The sequence below is a fragment of the Nerophis lumbriciformis genome, linkage group LG23 (genome assembly GCF_033978685.3).
Source record: "Nerophis lumbriciformis linkage group LG23, RoL_Nlum_v2.1, whole genome shotgun sequence".
Classification (NCBI taxonomy): domain Eukaryota; kingdom Metazoa; phylum Chordata; class Actinopteri; order Syngnathiformes; family Syngnathidae; genus Nerophis; species Nerophis lumbriciformis.
In genome coordinates, this window is record NC_084570.2 from 40442853 (window position 1) to 40451660 (window position 8808).

Genomic DNA, 8808 nt, shown 5'->3' on the forward strand with positions numbered 1-8808 from the left:
GGTTCAAGGCATTAAACAGCTAAACAGACTCAATAACTCCATTGTAGCGTTTTGGTGAATTTACTGAGGAATTTGTGAAAGTGAAACAAAACAAAAAGAATGTCGTTGTAAGTTAATAAAACTAACACAGACACCCGTAAATGTGTTAGCATATTAGCTAATGTTAACGACACTAGCTTGATCCCATTATGCATGAAAACACTCATACAGACATCACACATGGGATGGTTTAGTAAGTAAGAATTGTTTTAGTCATATTGTAAAACTGACAAACGTTGCTTGGAGTGATGAATGAAGAATCCATACGAGTAGAAACGCTATAAAGACAGAACGGTTCAAAGCTTTAAACAGCAGGAACACTGATAGATTCACACGTGCTCGTCCGGAAAATAGCGCCACAAATATAGAAACCCAGTTCCCCGGTGACGGCAGCACTCGTGCAGCCCCAGACCATGATAACAGTTGGTCCTGTTCCCCAAGGGAGGGCACCAAGCGCTACGTGACAATGTCGCGATACTTGCTGGAATTCTTGTTTTAACTCAACGAACCACAGCTCCCCCAGTGTGGGTGGCACTCGCGCACAACACCAGCGCCATGCTTGGCTGTAGGCAAGACCCAACAATCTTGCTACTCCCATGTGTTGCCAGCGGTTTAGTGGACAGCGCTGTACACGGACTACTCTGAAGTGCACCTGCTAGCAGTTTATAGAAGGCAGCTGTAGTCACGTGACAGGCTGCTAGCATAATCGTGACACTCCGCCCCCCTCATGGCGGGAACCGCCCTCACGTGACTCTGCGGCGACAAAAGACAATAAACGAGAAGCGTCCCATCGCGTGGCCGGTAAATACGGCGCATATGCAGCTTCAGGTTTGTCTGCCGCACGTCAGGACTGGGCTACAGTCGATGAAAGACCGGAACTTACCGTGGGTTGGAGCCCCGCGCCGTCACGTCTGCATTCCTGCGCCGAGACGTCGGCAGCGTGCCGCACGGTGCTGCGTGCACGCGCGCACGCTCGTGCACGTGTATGGGGTGTGTTTAGTGACACCAAACATGGCGTATACATCAATATTTCATTTGTACTATTAGATTATTCATTTCATTCTCCTTTTACAGAATATTCAATCATAGAATTAACTCCTTTTTTATCAGCCATTTTGAATCCAGGTCACTAAAAAATAAGTATAGTTTCCCTCCTCATAGAGAACGTTCACCTAAAATATGATTTGATCCTCTAAAATGTGCACGTTTTTTCCCTCAAATATTTCTCATTTATCTCACTTTTTTACTCCGACAAATATGATATTCTTCTCATGACATTTGGAAACGTATCATTTTATACTTGCATAAAATGATGTAATTCTTATAAAAAAATAGGATTGCACGTTTTTCTTATAAAAAAAAAAGTTTTGTGCTTAATCGTTTTATTTGCCCCAATGTTATTCTTATAAAAATATTTCAATCATGCAAAATATTTTTTATAAAAAATGTGAGTTTACAAATGTATAATATTTAAAATATATAATATTTAAAATATTTACCTATAAAAGTATGACTTTATTTCGGTGATGCGATTATTTTTTTCAAAATTATTCCCTTGTTAATATTTTTATTCTAACAAAAATTACTTAATTCTCCTGAAAAAAATGTTTTTTGTGTCGAATTTGAATGTATAATCTTGAAAAAAAAAAAAAAAAAAAAAACTTTATGCTTATAGTTTATCCTCCATTTAAAAAAAATTTCACCCATTATTTTTCTTGTAAAATATTTTAATCTCGCAAAAATAGTTAATATATATTAAAAAATGCGACTCTATAATCTTTTTTCTTAAAATGTAAAAATATTTCCCCATAAAAGTATGACGTTATCCCTGTGATTAAATGTTTTTTTTTTCAAAATGTGTTACCCTATAAAGATTTTTATTCTTCCAAAAATGGTTTTAGTTCATTTTCCTGAAAAATGTATATATATATTTTTTGTGTCAAATTTCTATTATTTTACTTGTAAAAAAGCTTTATACTTAATAGTTTTATTCGCCCCAATTTTATTCTTATAAAAATATTTCAATCATGCAAAATACTTTTTTTTTATAAAAACAATTGTGACTTTATAAATATAAAATATTTAAAATATTTACCCATAAAAGTATGACTTTATTTCTGTGAATAGATGTGTTTTTTTCAAAATGATTCCCCTGTTAATATTTTTATTCTAACAATAATGACTTAATTCATTCTCCTGAAAAAAACATGTGTTTTGTGTTGAATTTGAATTTTTTTTTCTTGTAAAAAAAAACGCTTTACGCTTATATCCCCTATCCCCCATGTTATTCTTGTAAAATGTAAACATTTTGCAAAAAATAGTTTTTATTTTATTTAGTTTTTTCTTAACATTTTTACTAATTTCCTATAAAAGTATGTGTGGAAGTTGCCTCCCAGCAGTTTCACTGTTAGACAAAGCACCAGAGCTAAGCGTGCTGTTTTTAACCAGGTTTTAATGTACATAGATTTTATCAAACGTTTTCTCTCCAGCAGGACGCGACTTTTCAGCCACGTTTGTATCCTCTCTCCCCTCCTGCTCCCGGCCGCTTACTGTTAAAGACAACAGATGATTAGATTAACACGTACCACCTGTGAAATCTAATCACATGCCAGCTGTGTCTCGCCGTCAGCACATGCCCCGCCCCTATCCGATGGTGCTCGTCCTCAGCACCATAGACAGAGGCGGTGACCTTTGCTCCTGCAGGCGCGCTGGCCACATCTCCCTCCACAGTATGACTTTAACCCTGAGAATGGACAACATTTTTTCCTCTATATATTTTTATTCTTGCATAAATATGTAACTTTATCGTCTCCAGATTTTTTTTATTATTGTAAAAATGGGTCTTTTACGGTAATTAACTTTATCCTGGAGAGGAGGCTACGCCAGATAGTCGAACCTCGGATTCAGGAGGAACAGTGTGGTTTTCGTCCTGGTCGTGGAACTGTGGACCAGCTCTATACTCTCGGCAGGGTCCTTGAGGGTGCATGGGAGTTTGCTCAACCAGTCTACATGTGCTTTGTGGACTTGGAGAAGGCATTCGACCGTGTACCCCGGGAAGTCCTGTGGGGAGTGCTCAGAGAGTATGGGGTAACGGACTGTCTTATTGTGGCGGTTCGCTCCCTGTATAATCAGTGTCAGAGCTTGGTCCGCATTGCCGGCAGTAAGTCGGACCCGTTTCCAGTGAGGGTTGGACTCCGCCAAGGCTGTTGTCACCGATTCTGTTCATAACCTTTATGGAAAGAATTTCTAGGCGCAGTCAGGGCGTTGAGGGTATCTGGTTTGGTGGCTGCAGGATTAGGTCTCTGCTTTTTGCAGATGATGTGGTCCTGATGGCTTCTTCTGGCCAAGATCTTCAGCTCTCACTGGATCGGTTTGCAGCCGAGTGTGAAGCGACTGGGATGGGAATCAGCACCTCCAAGTCCGAGTCCATGGTTCTCGCCCGGAAAAGGGTGGAGTGCCATCTCCGGGTTGGGGAGGAGATCTTGCCCCAAGTGGAGGACTTCAAGTACCTCGGAGTCTTGTTCACAAGTGAGGGAAGAGTGGATCGTGAGATCGACAGGCGGATCGGTGCAGCGTCTTCAGTAATGCGGACGCTGTATCGATCCGTTGTGGTGAAGAAGGAGCTGAGCCAGAAGGCAAAGCTCTCGACTTACCGGTCGATCTACGTTCCCATCCTCACCTATGGTCATGAGCTTTGGGTCATGACCGAAAGGACAAGATCACGGGTACAAGCGGCCGAAATGAGTTTCCTCCGCCGGGCGGCGGGGCTCTCCCTTAGAGATAGGGTGAGAAGCTCTGTCATCCGGGGGGAGCTCAAAGTAAAGCTGCTGCTCCTCCACATCGAGAGGAGCCAGATGAGGTGGTTCGGGCATCTGGTCAGGATGCCACCCGAACGCCTCCCTCGGGAGGTGTTTCGGGCACGTCCGACCGGTAGGAGGCCACAGGGAAGACCCAGGACACGTTGGGAAAACTATGTCTCCCGGCTGGCCTGGGAACGCCTCGGGATCCCTCGGGAGGAGCTGGACGAAGTGGCTGGGGAGAGGGAAGTCTGGGCTTCCCTGCTTAGGCTGCTGCCCCCGCGACCCGACCTCGGATAAGCGGAAGAAGATGGATGGATGGATGGACTTTATCCTCCTTTTTATTTTTGCTAAGAAAAAATATGATTTCATCCCAAGTTGTTTTCCTGTTTAAGACATGACTTTATCCTCTTAGTTATTTAATTCTCAAATATTTGCCTTTTATCTCATAAAACAACACTTTCCCGTCCTTCCAAAAAAAAAAAAAAAAGCCTCATAAAGAGGCAGAAAGCATTTTCTCAATTTAATTTGGTAAACATACGATTTTTTTATTGCAAAAAACATCATACTTCTTCTAAAATATGAATACATTTTCACATGCCCCCCTAAAAGACAATTGTTTTATCTTTGTGATAGAAAGTTTTTACCTCTATGTTTTTGTCTTGTAGAATTATTCTATTCTTGGCGAAATTGACCTTTATTCTCCTAAAAAAAACTGTACTTTATACTAAAGTTGTTTTCTGTATGATATTGAATTACATTTACAAAAATGCTTTTAGACACTGATTTGTTAAAAGTAGCTCACATAAAATTAATAATTAAACATATTATCTTTCCTCACATATTGATTTATTCTTGTAAAAATGACTTACATTTCCTCAAAAAACCATCCGCATAGGATCAAACGTTTTCCTGCACTAATTTTGACCGTGTGAAATGTAATTTTTGAAAACATTTTATTCTAGCAAAAATATGGCTTTATTTTCCTAAAATATCCCATAACCCTCAAAATATATTTTCCCTCAGATTTTTATTTCAGAAAAAAAGCCTTTATACTTGACATTTTTTTGCAAAAACATTTAACTATTTCAAAAACATTAGTTTTCCTAAAATGATGCTTCTTTATCATCTTAAGTTGTAATTTTATAGCTGAAATGTCATTTGTTCTTCCTTAAAAAAAAAATCTAATTTTTTTTCCTATAAATATATTTATTCCTGCATACATATATACCTTGTTTCCCGTGACATTGCAGGCTCCCCTGTCAAGTTCCATAAACATATAAATGTATTATTGTAACAATGGGTCATTAAATGTCATAGACTTGACCTTCCAATCTGATCTTTTCTAAAAAAAAAATTTTGACTCAAGTTTTTATTACTCTTAAAAAATGGCTGATTGGTGTTAACATGTGACACATTTTTAAAAATTTGGGATATAACATTTCATCATAATCAATTTTGAATACTTTTTTCACACACACACACACACACACACACACACACACACACACACACACACACACACACACACACACACACACACACACACACACACACACACACACACACACACACACACACACACACGCACACACACACGTCTTGGATTGACTCGTTGCACCATTTGGCCACTAGAGGGTGACATTGCACCGAATGACATATTCCCGCGCAACCCCTATTGTTTGATCAAATCCATGAATCTAAGAACAAAAACAAAGTGAAAGAAATGTTATTGTTGCAAGAGGTGGCGCTAGGCGTTGCAGCCACAAAGAGATAGCAACCAGTCATATGAAATGACCAGAGGCAGTTGTTAAACCTGCTGTCAATTCAAATAAAAGAGTGTAAACAAACGCCACTCTTAGACAGACTGACTTGCTCTACCCGTCACTCTCTTCCACTGCAGGACAACATATTCATAGATGTTTATACATACTTTTACTTCGCCTTCATTTTGGTAACTTCACTAAAAAGGCGAAACAAACGGAGAACTTTAACCAAGGACACAAAAGCACAACAGTTAAAGTAAAGGTGGCTATGATTGAGCGTTTCTCTTTCGGCGCCACAGAACGCGGAAGTGCCCATCCCTCCATCCATCTTCTTCCGCTTATCCGAGGTCGGGTCGCGGGGGCAGCAGCCTAAGCAGGGAAGCCCAGACTTTCTTCTCCCCAGCCACTTCGTCCAGCTCTTCCCGGGGGATCCCGAGGCGTCCAAGAAGCTTTGCAAAAGTTGGACACATCTACACGTTTGTAGTTGATGATTATATTTTACTGCGTCTTGATTGTTTTTGAGGCGAGTCGAATATACTGTATACTTTAATATATACTACATTCTTAAACACAATATGCTAAAATTGTACATTTGTACAATTCTTTTTTAAGGCAATTTCGGAAGCAAGGTACATACACATAGGATAAGAACGCACCACATTAGACGGAAGTAGTAACTTCTCGTGAGTATTTGGTCAGGTAACTTAAAAAATACTCAGGAAAAAATCATTTACAATTCCAAATGTGCAATCATTATTGTATTTGTACGATAATTTCACCATCTATACCAGGGGTGTCAAACTCAAATACAAAGTGGGCCAAAATTTAAAACTGAACAAAGCCGCAGGCCAAGGTTGAACAAATTAACCTTTAACGTACTCTACGAGCTATCGTCACGTCCACTTTTCATCCATTCTAACATCGTTCAGACCCAGTCACAAGATATGTACGGCTTCTTTACGCACACACGAGCGAATACAACGCATACTTCATCAACAGTGATACGGGTTACACTGAGGGTGCCAGTATAAAAAACTTTAACAGAGATAGAAATATACGCCACACTGTGAATCTACACCAAACAAGAATGACAAACACATTTCGGGAGAACATCCGCACCGTAACACAACAGAACAAATACCCAGAATCCTTTGCAGCACTAACTCTTCCGGGACGCTACAAAATACGCCCCCGCTACCACCAAACCTCCCCCCCACACACACACACCTTGTAGCGTCCCGGAAGAGTTAGTGCTGCAAAGGGTTCTGGTTTGGTGTGGATTCACAGTGTGGCGTATATTTCTAACAGTGTTAAAAGTTTTTTATTCGGCTACCCTCAGTGTAACCTGTATCGCTGTTGATGAAGTATGCGTTTGACAGAGTACAAGAACAACTTTGTTATCTTCAACTGGTTTTAAATGCAGAGAAAACAAAGTGTATGCTCTTTACCACATCAAAAACTGTAAGATCATCACTGTGTGAGAACATTTTAACAAGAAATGGGCAACAAATTATGTTAGTATCTGCTTTTAAATATTTAGGATGTTTAATTGATGACCACTTGAGTTTTAAGGAGCACATTCAGTATGTTGTAAAAAAACTGAAACTTTTACTGGGATTTTATTATAGAAACAAGTCTTGCTTTTCTTTTACTGTGAAACAGAAATTGGTGGAAACAACCGTTTTACCTGTTATTGACTATGGAGATGTGTTGTACATGAATGCTACTGCTGGTTGTCTCCACAAGCTGGATAGTGTGTACCACGGGGCACTGAGATTCATCACCAACTGCGCTCCCCTTACTCACCATTGCGTGTTATACTCAATGAAAAAAGGTTAAGTCCCTACCTTATGTCAAAAATGATTTACGACCTAGCTGTCAAAAATGATTTACGACCTAGCTGTCAAAAATGATTTACGACCTAGCTGTCAAAAATGATTAATGACCTAGCTGTCAAAAATGATTAATGACCTTGGGGTCAAAAGGTCAAAGGGGGGTGGGGTTATGGAAAGGTTAGAGGGAGGGGGAGGAGGGGGGATACATCTTGTGTCAGAAATGATTAATGACCGTGATACACCTTGTGTCAGAAATGATTGATGACCCTAGAAGAGGTGGTGGGGTTATGGAAAGGTCAGAGGGAGGGGGGTATGAGGAGTCCCACGAGTCCCGCAGCCGGCCTTGTGAACCCCGACAAAGGGAGGAGTGGTGGAGAAAAGTTGGAAAAGTGGTCAAAAGTCGTCAAAATGTTAAAAAATCACACGCATAATAAACAGCATGTGCTCACACACACACACACACACACACACACACACACACACACACACACACACACACACACACACACACACACACACACACACACACACACACATATATATGTGAATGGGTTTGGTTATAACAAAGTATTTGTTAGTACGAGCGCCAAGAGGAAATGGAAAAGATGGAGAAACCCTTTGTTTCAGCAGCCGTGATTAGTGAAACGCCAGTTTCCATTTATAAAAATAATAAAACTTACCTGGCCGCTCCTCGCAAAAGTAGAGTTTTTTTTAAACGCACTCAAATTCCTCCAACCGAGTCTTTGCGTGAGAAATGGTGCTTGGATGCTTACGGAATGGTTGGATCTTTTGGATATGTTTTCAAATATCAGACAGGAGATATTTGCTTGTTTCAGCTGAAAGGGAGAAGAGTCGAAAGCCCGATTAGTGAAATTGTACCCACGCACACACACACACACACACACACACACACACACACACACACACACACACACACACACACACACACACACACACACACACACACACACACACACACACACACACACACACACACACACACACACACGTACATACACACAACAATGGTGCACAGGAAGGTGTGGAAGAAGAGGAGATAAGACAGTCAAAAATGGTAAAAAGTTCCAATTTTATCCAAAATACCTCTCAGGGTTCCAGTCCCACGAGTCCCGCAGCCTGCCTTGTGAACCCCAACAAAGGGAGGAGTGGTGGAGAAAATTTGGAAAAGTGGTCAAAAGTCGTCAAAACGTTCAAAAATCACGCGCGTAATAAACAGCATGTGCTCACACACACACACACACACACACACACACACACACACACACACACACACACACACACACACACACACACACACACACACACACACACACACACACAGACACACACACACACACACACACGAATCAC

General features: G+C 40.5%; 1 protein-coding gene across 1 annotated transcript in view; it reads right to left on the reverse strand.

Moving 5' to 3' along the window:
• The window catches only part of slco4a1 (solute carrier organic anion transporter family, member 4A1), an 80024-nt gene extending 78996 nt beyond the window's left edge, over positions 1 to 1028 (reverse strand). Inside the window, exon 1 of the mRNA XM_061985538.2 lies at positions 923 to 1028. The gene's annotated coding sequence lies outside the window, so the exon portion shown is untranslated. The remainder of the gene's footprint in view (positions 1 to 922) is intronic.
• Between the last annotated feature and the right edge of the window lie 7780 nt (positions 1029 to 8808).